Source organism: Scyliorhinus canicula, chromosome 21 (genome assembly GCF_902713615.1).
Source record: "Scyliorhinus canicula chromosome 21, sScyCan1.1, whole genome shotgun sequence".
Lineage (NCBI taxonomy): Eukaryota > Metazoa > Chordata > Chondrichthyes > Carcharhiniformes > Scyliorhinidae > Scyliorhinus > Scyliorhinus canicula.
This window is the reverse complement of record NC_052166.1, coordinates 57,627,668-57,643,321: the sequence shown is the minus strand read 5'-3', so window position 1 is coordinate 57,643,321 and position 15,654 is coordinate 57,627,668. Positions and strand designations below refer to the sequence as shown.

Genomic DNA, 15,654 nt, shown 5'->3' with positions numbered 1-15,654 from the left:
CTTCTACTCTTGTCTTGAGTGAATTGATGGTCGCATTTAATCAACTTAAACGCAACTATGGAATCGGCCCTCAAACCTGACCAACTGGAACTTGATCCGCAGGTCGCGGAGGCGAAATAAATTTTTTAGCACTGGCTCCGCTGTTTCAGGGCCTATCTCGCAGCCTTCTCCACGCCTTCCGTCACCGATGAACAGAAGCTGAGCCTCCTCCACGCACGGGTGAGCCATCGAATCTCTGTTCAACTCGACGAGGCCTCCTCCTACGCAGACGTCCTCGCGATGCTCGAACGCCTCTATGTACGGTCCGTGAACGAGGTCTACGCGTGACACATCCTCACCACTCGCCGCCAACGTCCCGGGGAATCGCTAGAAGACTACCTACGCAACCTCAAAGTCCTCGCACGCAGCTGCAACTACCAGGCCGTTATGGCCACTCAACATATGGAACTCGCCGTCTGAGGCATCTACGTGGCAGGAGTCCGGTCCAACTACGTGAGACAGCGCTTACTCGAAAAGGGGGCCCTGGACCAGGCTCAGACGTAAAGTTAGCCTCCTCTCTGGAAGTAGCGTTCCAGAGCCTTAACACGTTCCCAGCTGACCACGCGACCCCCTCGTGGACCCCCGACCAAAGACTACCCCAGGCCTGTGCCGTGTGGCCGCCCGCCCATCATGGGGGGCTACCCTGCTATTTCTGCGGCCAGTTCCAACACCCTCGGCAGCACTGCCCGGTCCATAACGCACACTGCAGCAGCTGCGGGAGAAAAGGACATTTCGCCAAAGTTTGCCTGACCAGGTCCAAGAACTCTAACTCACAGGCCCGATCCTCAAACTCACAGGCCCGCAGACCCCGCAGTGTGGCAGTGTGTCTGCCGACTCCGCCCCCTGCAGACACGTCATCAGCCTCGTGCTATCCATGGGGCAGCCATCTTCCAGCCCTCACAGCACGTTCGACTCACGGGGGCCACCATCTTGGCCATCCTCCCCCACGTGGCCGGCAATGTGCGGTCCATGGGGGCCGCCATCTTGGCCGCCATCTGCTACGCCGATTGATGAGTACGATCAACAAGGGCAGCCATCGCGGAGCCACCCCAGCACCTCCGACCACGCCGGCTACCCGCAACTCAGCGCGGTCACCCTGGACCAGTCGCGACCCAAGCACCTCTGGAGCTCTATGATAACCGTCCGGGTAAATGGGCACGGGATGCCTTGTCTTTTCGACTCCGGGAGCACAGAGAGCTTCATTCACCCGGACATGTTAAGACGCCGCTCGCTCACAATTTTCCCGGCGCACCAAACCATCTCCCTCGCCTCTGGGTCGCACTCGGTGCAAATCCGAGGGTGCACAACCGCAACCTAGCAATACAGGGCGCCGTGTACGCCAATTTTAAATTATATGTGCTCCCCGACCTCTGCGCTCCTCTCCTATTGGGACTAGATTTCCAATGCAACATCAGGGGGGGCAGAAGTTCGGGGGGCCCCTACCCCCACTCACCATATGCAGCCTCGCAACCCTAAAAGTCGACCCCCCCCCCCACTCCGCAAACCTCACCGCTGACTGCAAACCAGTCGCCACCAGAAGCAGGCGGTATAGCATACAGGACAGGACTTTTATCAGGTCCGAGGCCCAGTGACCCTTGCGGGAGGGAGTCATCGAGGCCAGCAATAGCCCCTGGAGATCTCAGGTGGTGGTCGTCAAGACTGGGGAAAAGAACCGGATGGTTGTAGATTACAGCCAAACCATAAACCGGTACACGCAACTCGATGCATACCCACTTTCCCCGGATTGCAGACATGATAAACCAGATCGCACATTACCGGGTGTTCTCCACGGTGGATGTGAAGTCTGCATACCACCAGCTCCCAATCTGCCCAGAGGACCGCCACTACACGGCTTCTGAGGCAGACGGCCGCCTTTTCCACTTCCTCCGGGTCCCCTTTGGCATCGCGAACGGGGTTTCGGTGTTCCAAAGAACAATGGACCGAATGGTGGACCAGTACGGGCTGCGGGCCACATTTCCGTACTTGGACAATGTCACCATCTGCGGCCATGATCAGCAGGACCACGGCGCCAACCTCCACAGATTTCTCCAAACTGCCCAATCCCTAAACCTCATGTACAACAAGGAGAAATGCGTTTTCCGCACAACCAGACGAGCCATCCTCGGCTACGTCTTGGAAAACGAGGTTCTAGGACCCAACCCTGACCGTATGCGCCCCCTCCTGCAACTTCCCCTCCCCCACTGCCCCAAGACCCTGAAGAGGTGCCTCAGGTTCTTTTCATATTATGCCCAGTGGGTCCCCAACTATGCGGACAAAGCCCGGCCACTAATCAAGGCCACCATCTTCCCACTGGCAACTGAGGCCCGCCAGGCCTTCAGCTGCATCAAGGCAGACATCGCCAAAGCTGCGATGTGTGCGGTGGACGAGTCCGTCCCCTTCCAGGTGGAGAACGACGCATCAGAGGTCGCTCTCGCCGCTACCCTCAATCAAGCAGGCAGACCGGTAGCGTTTTTTTCACGCACCCTCACCACCTCCGAAATTCGACACTCCTCAGTCGAGAAGGAGGCCCAAGCCACCGTGGAAGCCGTACGGCACTGGAGGCACTACCTCGCTGGTTGGAGGTTTAACCTCGTCACCGACCAACGATCGGTAGCCTTCATGTTTGACAATACGCAGCGGGGCAAAATCAAGAACGGGGCAAGAACGATTAAGATCTTGAGGTGGAGGATCGAACTCTCCACCTATAATTATGATATAGTATATCGTCCTGGGAAGCTCAACGAGCCCCCAGATCCTCTGTCCCGCGGCACATGCGCGCAAGATGACCATCTACGGGCTATCCACGATGACCTCTGCCACCCAGGGGTCACCCGGCTTATCCACTATATCAAGGCCCGCAACCTGCCTTACTCCACCGAGGAGGTCAGAGCCATGATCAGGGACTGCCAGATCTGTGTGGAATCTAAACCGCACTTCTAGCGACCAGATAAGGCCCACCTGGTAAAGGCATCCCGGCCCTTTGAGCGCCTCAGTATCGATTTCAAAGGGCCCCCCCCCTCCAATGACCGCAATACAGGTTTCCTCAATATTATTGATGAGTTCTCCCGCTTTCCCTTTGCAATCCCTTGCCCCAACATGACCACGTCCACCGTCATTAAAGCCCTGCATTGTGTCTTCACCCTGTTTGGTTTCCCCAATTATGTCCACAGTGACCGGGACTCGTCGTTCATGAGCGACGAACTGTGTCAGTACCTGCTCAGTAAGGGCATCGCCTCGAGCAGGACTACCAGTTATAACCCCAGGGGAAACGGGCAGGTGGAGAGGGAGAACGCGACGGTCTGGAATACAGTCCTACTGACCCTGCGGTCCAGGAATCTCCCAGTTTCCCACTGGCAGGAGGTCCTCCCCGATGCGCTCCACTCTATTAGATCCCTACTTTGCACGGCCACAAACAAGACCCCTCATGACCGTCTATTTGTTTTCCCTAGGAGATCCACCTTGGGGGCCTCGCTTCCGTCCTGGCTGAAGACACCGGGGCCAGTCCTACTCAGAAAGCACGTCAGGAGCCAAAAGCCCGATCCTCTGGTAGAGAGGGTAGAGTTCCTACACTCCAACCCCCAGTACGCTTATATCGAACACCCCGATGGCCGACAGGATATGGTCTCCCTCCGGGACCTGGCGCCCGCCGGTTCCACCACCACCACCACCGCTCCTCCACCATATCCCGCCCAACCTACCATGACCAGCGCACCCGCCCCTATATGGCTCCCGCGCTCCCTCCCGCCCCCATCCCCCCTTCGCCGATCCACAGGAATGAAGCTCCAGAAGAGACACTCCCAGAGTCCACGTCTGTACCTGCACCGGCGCCCTCACTACCGATGCCAGCACGGACGAGTTCGACACCCGGGCCAGCAACAACGCCAGAGCTTCAGCGATCACAGCGCACAATCCGTGCGCCGGACCGGCTGAACTTATGAACCCGTCACCCCTGCCGGACTTCATTTTTTTAACAGGGGGTGAATGTGGTGAATGTATTATGCCAATAATCCACCATTGTATTTGTATCTGTGCTGTTGCCCTTGTATTTGTATCTGTGCTATGCTGTTGCCCTTGTGGGCTTCTCCTATGGGCCATTGTATGGCATTATCCATAGGGGAACATGTTGGGGCATGTATGAGCTCCGCCCATGGCTCCTCCCCTTGAAGGGAGGTATACAGAGCAGTCGACATGTCGGCGGTTCTCAGTATTGGATCAGTCGCAGACAGGCACTGTTCTAAGTTGATTAAAGCCACAGTTTACTTCTACTCTTGTCTCGAGTGAATTGATGGTCGCATCAGTGAGGAAGCAGCGCTAACCACTGCGCCACCCATGCCGCCCTGTTTGAGATTGGTAGTCATGGTATTTGTCACTGGGAGGGGGTTGGAGGAGCTACACGCTGCTTACTTTCAGAATTCCATGTTAATAAAAGAAGTGAGTTCATTCCAATTCCAAGCTCCTGATTTTCGGAATAACTGTTGAGTTGAATGCTTTGTGAATTGAGGTCATGATGTTATGAAGCCGGAGCCATCGGTGGCACAAAAGTTGAATTGACAGCTGCGGTGATTTAAAGTATAAATAAAAAGTTAAAATAGTTCTCTGAATGTGGGAAATCTGAGGACACACCATTTACACAACACTGAGGTCAGCTTTCTACCCACACAGTTTATGCACTTTTCCGAGCGACTGAATGTAAATTGATCCATGTTCATTTTCAGCTCCAGTCTGCGAAATCACATTCACACACAAACTCGGCCTACTGAAGGACATGGGCGCAGGCAACATACTGATCACAAACTGAAATCCAATTTACTCCTCACAACCCGAGCAATCTTCCACATTGTCCCAACTGGTCTGCAGCTCGAATACAATCGGGAAAACCGGGAATATCGAATACCCAGCTGCGGATCTTTAGAACGGAACATAAAAGCCGGCCCGAGCAGGGCCCGGCAGGTCGGTTGTTCCGACAGGGTCTGTGGTTGTGGATAGTTAACTGCCGTGGGCAGGTTATTGTAAACGGTTCAAATAAATATATTTCCTACCGCTGGCCTCCTCGGATATGGCAATCACAAACGGCGCAGCAACTGGACAAAAGCACCGAACCTGATTCGGAACAAGGTGAGTGCCACAGGACAGACAGAGCAGTGCTTCCAGCATGGTGGGTGCCAGAGCCCAGCGAAACCGCCCACAGTCTGCGCCATCATGCATGGCAAGATGCCAGCACATACATGGTTACATTCCGCAAACGGCAACGTCATCCTGTTCCGTGATCCTGGACGGGATACTCTCAGCCCGGGGCCGGGCCGGCGAATCACCACCACCGGCGCGAATCGCGCCACACCGCCCCGACGCCGGAACGCAATTCTCCGCAGGGCCCGGGTTGGGCCAAGCGGCCAGCGTAAAAATACCGAGTCCCGCCGCCGTCATCCACACCTGCTCTCAGCCGACGGGGGCCAGAATTGCTGAACCTGAGGCCATGTTGACGCCGGAGGGAAACGCGATGGCGTTTCCGACGGCGTCAACGCTTAGCCTCAGGATCACAGAATCCCGCCCCTCATGCCACTGGAGAGTCAGCAAAGGGATTTCAAAAGCGAACCAGACTCTTGGGCCTAGAGTTTTAGGATGGTGGGGTTTCCCGTCGCACCATCTGCAGAGACGGCAGCGAACACAGCCACCCACCCCTCGCAGCCCCCCACCCCTCGCAGCCACCCACCCCTCGCAGCCCCCCCGACACTGTACCCTGCAGCCATTTCATGCTCCAATGGGTGTGGAGGATCTCGCCCGAAGTTAAAAGTATGCTTCTGATGGAGTCACCCATCCCACCCGAAGCCTAATTATTTTCAGGCCTCTCCCATACCTGGGAACCCCTCCTACCAGCCGAAGGATTGAGGCAACAGCTGGGGAAACAGTGATCAATAATGGGCCACTTAAGGGCCTCAATCGGGGAAAGGCTGAGCAGCCAATCCGAGGCCTCGCCCGCAACCAGCGTAAAGTTGCTGATCGGGCGGAGCAGGCAGGACAACATTTACAGACCCGCCAGCAGGGGAGTGCAAAATTCATGGCCTTGATATCCCACCACATGAGGCTGGTGCAGACAAGGAGAAGAACGTGCACAAGCCCAACTCTACCTTACTGAGTGGACCAAGAACCAAAATATCAAATGTGAAGCTTTCTGCTACCAGACAATGGCCAGACGGGCTAAAAGCCAGACTGTCTGGTGCAAAACTAGACGTTGGCCACCTTTGTTGTTTAGGGGAGCCTTACTTCTGTTGTGGGCAAAGTCTTGGAAAGGTTTATAAGAGATAGGATGTATAATCATCTGGAAAGGAATAATTTGATTAGAGATAGTCAACACGGTTTTGTGAAGGGTAGGTCGTGCCTCACAGACCTTATTGAGTTCTTTGAGAAGGTGACCAAACAGGTGGACGAGGGTAAAGCAGTTGATGTGGTGTATATGGATGTCAGTAAAGCGTTTGATGAGGTTCCCCACGGTAGGCTCAACACGGTTTTGTGAAGGGTAGGTCGTGCCTCACAAACCTTATTGAGTTCTTTGAGAAGGTGACCAAACAGGTGGACGAGGGTAAAGCAGTTGATGTGGTGTATATGGATTTCAGTAAAGCGTTTGATGAGGTTCCCCACGGTAGGCTATTGCAGAAAATACGGAGGCATGGGATTCAGGGTGATTTATCAGTTTGGATCAGAAATTGGCAAGCTGGAAGAAGACAAATTGTGGTGGTTGATGGGAAATGTTCATCCTGGAGTCCAGTTACTAGTGGGGTACCACAAGGATCAGTTTTGGGGCCACTGCTGTTCGTCATTTTTATAAATGACCTAGAGAAGGGCGTAGAAGGATGGGTGAGTAAATTTGCAGATGACACTAAAGTCGCTAGAGTTATGGACAGTGCGGAAGGATGTTACAAGTTACAGAGGAACATAGATAAGCTGCAGAGCTGGGCTGAGAGGTGGCAAATGGAGTTTAATGCAGAAAAGTGTGAGGTGATTCATTTTGGAAGGAGTAACAGGAAGACAGAGTACTGGGCTAATGGGAAGATTCTTGGTAGTGTGGATGAGCAGAGAGATCTCGGTGTCCATGTACATAGATCCCTGGAAGTTGCCATCCGGGTTGAGAGGGTTGTTAAGAAGGCGTACGGTGTGTTAGCTTTTATTGGTAGAGGGATTGAGTTTCGGAGCCATGAGGTCATGTTGCAGCTGTACAAAACTCTGGTGCAGCCACATTTGGAGTATTGCGTGCAATTCTGGTTGCCGCATTATAGGAAGGATGTGGAAGCATTGGAAAGGGTGCAGAGGAGATTTACCAGGATGTTGTCTGGTATGGAGGGAAGATCTTATGAGGGAAGGCTGAGGGACTTGAGGCTGTCTTCGTTAGAGAGAAGAAGGTTAAGAGGTGACTTAATTGAGGCATACAAGATGATCAGAGGATTAGATAGGGTGGACAGTGAGAGCCTTTTTCCTCGGATGGAGGTGTCTAGCATGAGGGTACATAGCTTTAAATTGAGGGGAGATAGATATAGGACAGATGTCAGAGGTAGGTTCTTTACTCAGAGAGTAGTAAGTGCGTGGAATGCCCTGCCTGCAACAGTAGTGGACTCGCCAACATTAAGGGCATTTAAATGGTCATTGGATAGGCATATGGACGATCAGGGAATAGTGTAGATGGGCTTTAGAGTGGTTTCACAGGTCAGCGCAACATCGAGGGCCGAAGGGCCAGTACTGCGCTGTAATGTTCTATGTTCTAAACCCACAAGTCCGACTGGTCATTTCTTGGACTGTCACCATGGAGGAGAAGCCCTCTCCCTGCCCAAGGGTTCGATTCAGGTGAACAAGATGACCCTCTTTGTCACACAGTTTGACCACAATCCACATTCACAGAATTAATGACCAGGACCACAAATGGTCACTTCAGATTAGTAATGGGCTGGCAAGACAACCCTCATGAGCTAACTGAAGGCCTTCAGTGCACAAAGGCCAAATTGTGCAGGCCTGTGAACTCAATTCTGATCCCTGGGGGGTGGGGGGGGGGGGGGGGGGGGGCATGGTCCCATTTTATTTTTTCTTGACACGCAGTAACAACAAATATACCAAAGAAGCCACCCAGAAAGTCAATGCTGTCACCAGCTGTGATGACAGCCGGCAAGATTCAGTAAAAATATTACCGAGCTCAGTCACAAAGCAGGAATGTCTGGAATACACAGTAATTAACAACATCCTGCAATAGCCCATAGGGAGAGGTCTGAGGGAGAGATCTGCATATATTCAGGATGCCCCCAATCAGTTTTAGAGACAATTAAATATTGTTGAAGAGAGGTCACTGTCGTGATGGAAGGAATCCGGCAGCCAATCAGCACAAATACAAGAACCCACAAACGACAATGCGATGATGAGTTGATCATTTATTTCTGTAGTTGCCCAGCGCAGCTGCAGGGCCCAAAGTAAACGAAGTGTCATTTCGAAACTCAATGGGTGGGTTTCTCTCAGCCCAAGCCGGGCCGGAGAATCGCCGGGATGGGCACGAATCGGAGAGCGGAGAATCGGCGGCGTTGGCGCCGGTGCGCGACGCCGGTCGGGTACCGCTCTATGTGCCCCCCCCCCCCCCCCCCCGCCGATTTTCCACCCGGGCTGGGCCGAGAGGCCACGCAAAAAATCCAAGTCCCGCCGGCAACGTTCACACCTGGTCTTACCCGGCGGGGCCTCGGCGTGGATGCATCCGGGGGCAGCCTAGTGGGGTGGGGGGGGGGGAAGGGGGGGTCCGACTCTGAGGGGGGTCTCCGCTGTGGCCTGGCCCACGATCGGGGCCTGCCAATTGGTGGGCCGGCCTCTCGGGCTGGGGGCCTCTTTTGTTCCACTTTTGTGAAAAGTGGACGATTGGGGTATCGGGGGATAGGCAGGAAGAACAGCCCAAAGTCAGAAGTGGGCTTCTGATGGTGCCCCATAGACCTCCTTCCTGTCCGAGGCCGAGGCACATTCATTATTCATTTTCAGGCTGCCCTCAGGTCAGGTAAATCCAACCCCCCCCCCCCACCCTACAAATTGAGGCTGGCTGGGAAATAGCCCCGAAATAGCCAATAATTGGCCATTCAACTGGGGCAAATGTGGGTGAACCCTATGAGGCCTTGCTTGCCCCAGCGTCAGATCACTGCCTCAATTTCCCTCAATTTCATGCCCCCCCCCCCCCATATCCCGCCGCAACCCACTGGTGGGGGAGCTTTATTTAAAAGCCAACGTTTTGAAGATGAAGAATAGTGCATCCCGACAGATTGTGGAGATTTTCCCCATCATGTGGCACCTTCAGCACCTCTTATCAATGGCATCTCTGGAGTGGGACTTTACAATGGGGATGGGCTTTGTGCTCAGATGGAGGAAACGCAGCAGCTAATTTTACCCAGAACTCTGAGAATCACCAGGCAATCCGTTTCAGTCACATTGACTGAGGGATAAATAGTGGCCAGAACACCTCTGAGAATTTAAATCATTAAATATCTTTTATTTGTTGTTGTGTGCGTTCATAAGTTGCTTCTCTGGATATTTTCCTCTGGTAACACATCAGTGAATGCTTGAGGAAAGTCCCGGCCCGTGCTATTTTAATGCAGATGCTGAACCTGTTTGTTTTACGCAGAATATTACATAAACGTACAAACCGGGGGAAATGAAAGCATCAAGGGCTGACTGCTCAAACCATAATTGGATTTCCGTGGGCAGCGGTGGAGCTCTGAGGGAGTTGGGAGGTGTTCTTTCCAAAAGGCTTCCACCAATGGGGCTCGGAACACAAAGTCTAATAGCCAGGCGGGGGTGACCAGGTACCACGTCGCCCTCAGCTTCTCCTCATGCCCCAGAGAGACCTCTGTTTGCAGTGCCAGTAACTTATACCGTAGCTTCTTCCTTCCAGCTTCACAAAGCAAGGATTTCACTGAACTAGAGCAAGTTTCAGCACAGAAGGAGCATGTTCTTCCTGTCGTACCTAGAACATAGAAAAATGCAGCACAGAACAGGACCTACGGCCCACGATATTCTGCCGAACTTTTGTCCTAGATTAAGAACAAATTAATCTACACCTCATCGTGATCCATGTACCTATCCAATTCTACACCCCATCATTCTACCGTGATCCATGTACCTATCCAATAGCCGCTTGAAGGTCCCTAATGTTACCTGTGATGTCTGTTTGACCTTCTCTGATTTTGTCTGTCGCTCTGTGTATTGCTCACTTGCCAACACCCTTTCTAAGTGATTCATGCAATTAGCCCCCACCGCCTTTTCAGGTCGAACATTCCAGATCCCGATATTCATTGGATGTCAGCGTCGCCGGCTGGACCAGTATTTGTTGCCCATCCCTAATTAGCCCTTGAATTAGATTTCTAATTCCAAACTTACTTTATTGAATTTAAATTGCACCGTCTGCTTTGGTGGGATTCGAACCTGGGCCCTCGGAGCATTACCCTGGGGTATCTGGGTTATTAGTCCAGTGACAATACCACAATGCCACCACTAACACCTCGGGCGGAATTCTCCGCAACGGCTTCGGAGGCCGCTCCTCGCCCCCTATTCTCCGCCCCCCCGGGGGGCTAGGAGCGGCGTTTCGTGAAACTCGTCCGCCAGGCCTTGACGCTGACGTCAAGGCGGCGAGCCGAGAATGACGCCGCAGCGGCGCCTAAGTGACGTCAGCCGCGCATGCACAGGTTGGCCGGCTCCAACCCGCGCATGCGCGGTTGCCGTCTTCCCCTCCGCTGCCCCGCAAGACGTGGGGGGCTTGATCTTGCGGGGCGGCGGAGGGGAAAGAGTGCGTCTCTTGGAGACGCCGGCCTGACGATCGGTGGGCACCGATCGCGGGCCAGTCCCACCCTGAGCACGGCCGTGGTGCACGATCCCCTCTCCGCCCCCCCCCCCCCCCCCCCCCCCCCCCACAGTCCTCAAACTCACCTTTCGCGCAATGTTCACGACGGCAGAGACCAGGTGTTGTTGCTGCCGGCGTGAACAGGTCGGGAACGGCAGGCCACTCGGCCCATGCGGGCCGGAGAATCGCCGGTCGCTGGGAAAAACGGCGAGCGTCGATTCTCTGAGCTGGGGTGGGAGAATCGCGGGAGGTACCAGTGCGGCCCTTCCGCGATTCTTCCACCTGGCGTGGGGAGTGGAGAATCCCGCCCCTTGCCTTGCTCTCTGAGTGCAAAAAGTCTCATAACGACAGCACCTTGGGCGTGTCTAACGGAAAAGTTTCTGTGTCATTTGTGGTGTTTTTGTCTGGGAATTTGAGTTCCCCACCGCTACCTAACGGCACTTTGTCACTTCTTTGGGTCCTGGGGAGTTTCTCACCAGTTTAGCCCACATTTCGTTTCATCAATGGGGAGTTAAACTCAGAGATCGGGCCACCGTTGTGAAAGGGTGCCCCAATCTCTAAGTGAGCATGTGGGTCACATCCCCCACGAATGGGCAATGTCACCCCCCCCCCCCCCCCCCCACACACACACACACACACATGGGCATTACCCCAAACTCCCCCATTGGGTCCCTGCCCATCCCCCTTTCAGCCCCCCCCCACCATGCCGTCTTACAGGACCTCCACCCATCACCCCTCCAACCTCCAAGAGGTCCCTTCTTACCTGCCCTGCACCCAACCCACCCTCCATATCCCCCTCCACCCTCCTTTCATGGGCATGGCCCCACTTGGGCCCAGACCCTTCGCAGTACCACCCTGGCAGTGCTCCTGCCGGCTTGGCAGCGCCACTCGGACACCTTGACTTGCCAAGGTGCCAGCTGGGCAGTGCCAAGGTGTCCACTTTGTAGGGAGAGGGCCAGGGAGCCAACCTGCCCTATCCCTAACCGCCCACGGGCCTCCAATGTGTAGCCATCTGGGATGGCCACTTCCAGAATACAAAATGGATGTTTGCAAAGACTATAGGGAAACATGGACAATGCTAAGAAAGCAGGCAGGCACAGAGCCTGGATGCGTATTGAGAAGGCAACTCCCAGACGAGTCTGAAATTGTAGGTCAATTAGCATATTGATGGCCCATCTCTGGGAACAATAGAATAACATTCAAGTAACCGATGCTAAGGCAGACACCCCGGTGCCAGCAAGACACAAACAAAGCAAGGCCAACGGCCACCAAAGACACGTCCAGCCATCAGGGCACCCACCCCTTTATTGGTCAAGATCGATACCGATGATCAAGATGCGGCCCAATTAATTGGGGCCAAGTTCAAGGCCCGCCCAAAAGCGGGCAAAGCCCCTTCGGGTATAAGAAGAAGCCCCCGAGAGAGAATCGCTCTCTTGGACTCGGCTCTCGAAGCGGAGAGACTCGTCCACCAGCTGCACCAGAAGCAAGTAAGTCCAAGGTCAACGCTCGCCATCAGACGGACGACCTTAGCTGTTCTCCTGTTACCCCTTCGTACCCAACAGCCTCAGATCCAAACAACGGCCATTGTTCCTCTGACTGAGTGGGCACCCGAAGCTAAGTATAGGCGTTAGCGTTAGAGATAGTTTAGTTTATGGTATTTTGTGCATGAGTAGATCTTACTGTGTGTGTAAATAAATAGTATTGACTTTGAACTAACTAACTGGTGCATTGGTTCTTTGATCAGTATTCGGGTTTGAAACTTGTGGCGGTATCGAAAGATACCTGGCGACTCTAGAGCAAACATAATTAGGATTAAGGAAGGCGACCATATTAAGAGCCAGATAAACAGAGCAAGAAATGGCCTGGGAGACCACCCGCTGGGTGACCTTCCACCTAGTCCACATTTGTGCGTACCAGTACTGAGCAGCGCCCGGCTGGAGACTCCCTGGGAGGCCTTTAGATGCTGGGAGGGCGGTAGAGCCTGGATGAGTAGGCCTTAGTCGGTTTAAGGCCCACTTATTCGAGCGCGTCTTGGTCATGCCCATTGTGGGTGGGTTCCTGATCTTGACGTCTTGCGGAAGTTGCGTAGATCCCATGAGGCGTAGTAGCTGCCGGAACGCCCGCGGGAGGCTTCACCCGGCCTCTACCAGCCGCACCGCGCACCCATTTGCCCGCGAGGCGGCCAGTAGATCTCGCCCCTTTTCTGAAAATTGAGTTGCCACTGCACTGAGGCGCGTACAGGGTTTCAAGACTGTCAAAGCCCAACATGCCTTGGGTACACAAATAAGAGCAAAATACCGCAGATGCTGGAAATCTGAAATAAAAACAGAAAATGCTGGAAAGATCCAGCAGGTCTGCCAGCTCCGGCAGTGAGAGAAGAAGATGGTGGGGGTAGTGTGAACTTCAGGCCAATGTTCTTAGAGATGGAGAAGAGGCAGACTAGGATCTGTCAGATTGTGGAGAATTGCCCCTTTCATGTGGAGAAAAATAGAAGGTGAGCCTGGGATATTTTGCTCCACCTGCTGCACCCCCTCTCAAACAGCACAAAATCCATCACATTTCTCCCTCCCTTTAACTCTGAAGAAGAGTCACGTGGACTCAAATTGTTATCTCTGCTTCTCTCTCCACGGATGCTGCCAGATCTAGAGGGTATTTCCAGCATTTTCTCTTTTTGTTTATTATATGCCTCGAGTACTATAAGCAAATCTGGGAATTATATATTCCCAAGAGTGCTGTTGCCGTGGGAAACGGCAGACGGGAGCAAAGAAAACAAATCCATATCAGAAATTTAGATGAGAAGGGAAATGAAATGAAAATCGCTTAGTGTCACGAGTAGGCTTCAATTAAGTTACTGTGAAAAGCCCCTAGTCGCCACATTCCGGCGCCTGTCCGGGGAGGCTGGTACGGGAATCGAACCGTGCTGCTGGCCTGCTTGGTCTGCTTTAAAAGCCAGCCATTTAGCTCAGTGAGCTAAACCAGCCCGATCACTTTGAGGAGATAAAAACGAAACGTTCAAGATTGCGAAGATTTAAAACAAAAGTTAAAAATTGAGGAGTTGGGAGGAAGGAGAGGGACCGGGGGGGACAGGGTTCTCCCGCCGCGTTTTCCTGGGTGGCGCGCCATCGCCGGCAGCGGGATTCTCCATTCCCGCCACCTGCCAGTGGGAATTCTCATTGTGGCCAACCCAAGCCTCCGGAAAACCCGCAGGCGTGGCTGAACGGCCGCGCAACGGAGAATCCAACGCGGGGTCTTTCACAAGGGGTTAGTGGGGCCTCACGGCCAAGCCCGGTTCCTAAATAGTCTTATATTTGTTGCACCCTAGCTCTCTTGTTTTTTCAGTGGTGGTGAGTGTTCATTTCAGAATGGGAGGTATTGTTTGCGGAGCAGCAGTTTTTCATTAAACAGCGAAATACACGAGCCCCCTGAATTTCTCACAACCGAGTCGAATATACAGCAGCAAGAGACACTTAAGCTAAACAACAGTCCAGTATTTGCTGAATAATAGACCCAATATAAAGCTGCGCATAAACACAACTCTTAAAGCAATGTGCCCCGGTCTATTCTCTCTTCCTCCAAACAGTATTTGGGTCTATTTAGAATACACTGAGAACGAGTCTGTGACTAACCCAAGGGACATTTGTAGCCGTAGGGTGTCCATTAGGCCACAGTCAATGACAGACAAAAATAGGCCAACATTTTCCTTGCTGTTCCGCCCATTGTTTGTTCCCTCTCTTCTTGCTGGGGGTGCTGACCACTCTGGGTACGGTATCGTGGGCACCAGAAGCATCTGGCACCTCACCCAAGTGGCCATTTTTGATCCCCATGTGCCACTGAAAGCGAGGCAGAGACAGCCACGTTGAGATTGAGGGAAGAAAACTCGAACAACTAAAAATGATATAAATAAATTAAATTAGGAGACACTTTTGTCCTGTTAATTGAAAAGCTTTTTTGATTAAAATTGCCTTTTTCACATACGTGGAAGCAAGTTCTCTGCGCTGTTTCTATCAGCACAGATTGTATTCAAATCCGATCCTTAAACAAGTATGAATCACGTCCCTGGTAACTTGTCAGGTTAGGAAAGGACATGCAGACTAGATGCTACAACTTACATCTTTGCGTCAAGGAAGAATGATTAAAATCTAGGGAGCTCGTTGCTTGTTTAAAAGCAACCATAGAAGATCACCTGTTTAAAAATACCTGTTGGTTGCGAGTCTGTGTCCCAGGCGTGGAGCAGATCTCTCCGATGCTGTTAGTGAAATCAGACTTCTCCCCTCTGCTCGGAAACTCTCGGTTCTACGCAATAGAGGCAGCAGTCGGTGGCTGGAGTGCCTCAGACAGACATGGACAGTGGGGGCTTTGTCTCACTTCTGGACAAGCTGAACGTTAGTTGCTTCTGTGCAGGAACTGTGGACATCACAAGGGGCGAAGGTCAAGTGATGAGAAGAATGCCGAGGGGAGCCAGATAGAATTGTGCAGTCAGAGGGGACAAGCCTGGGCTGGAGCTGAGCTCGGCTCACACAGTAGAAACTTGTTGGGGGATAAAGGAGGGACCAACATTTTTAAAGCAACTGACCATCCAGCCAATCAGATATGGATCGTAATTGTGCACTACACTGTAGAGCGTCTGTGTCAGGAAGGGAGGGGGAGGGAATTGCTGGATGCTGATTTCGCTGCTGAATTGATCCCTTTATTCCAAGGAAATAACTTACTGGGAAATAAAAGAATTGGAGCAATTTAATAGCTCAGGGCTGTGAGGGGGAATCTCGCTT

At 53.0% G+C, this 15,654-nt stretch overlaps 1 protein-coding gene across 1 annotated transcript in view; it reads right to left on the bottom strand.

Moving 5' to 3' along the window:
- The window catches only part of LOC119955493 (SH2 domain-containing protein 3C-like), a 113,791-nt gene extending 98,385 nt beyond the window's left edge, over nucleotides 1-15,406 (bottom strand). Inside the window, exon 1 of the mRNA XM_038781723.1 lies at nucleotides 15,083-15,406. The gene's annotated coding sequence lies outside the window, so the exon portion shown is untranslated. The remainder of the gene's footprint in view (nucleotides 1-15,082) is intronic.
- Nucleotides 15,407-15,654: the final 248 nt, after the last annotated feature.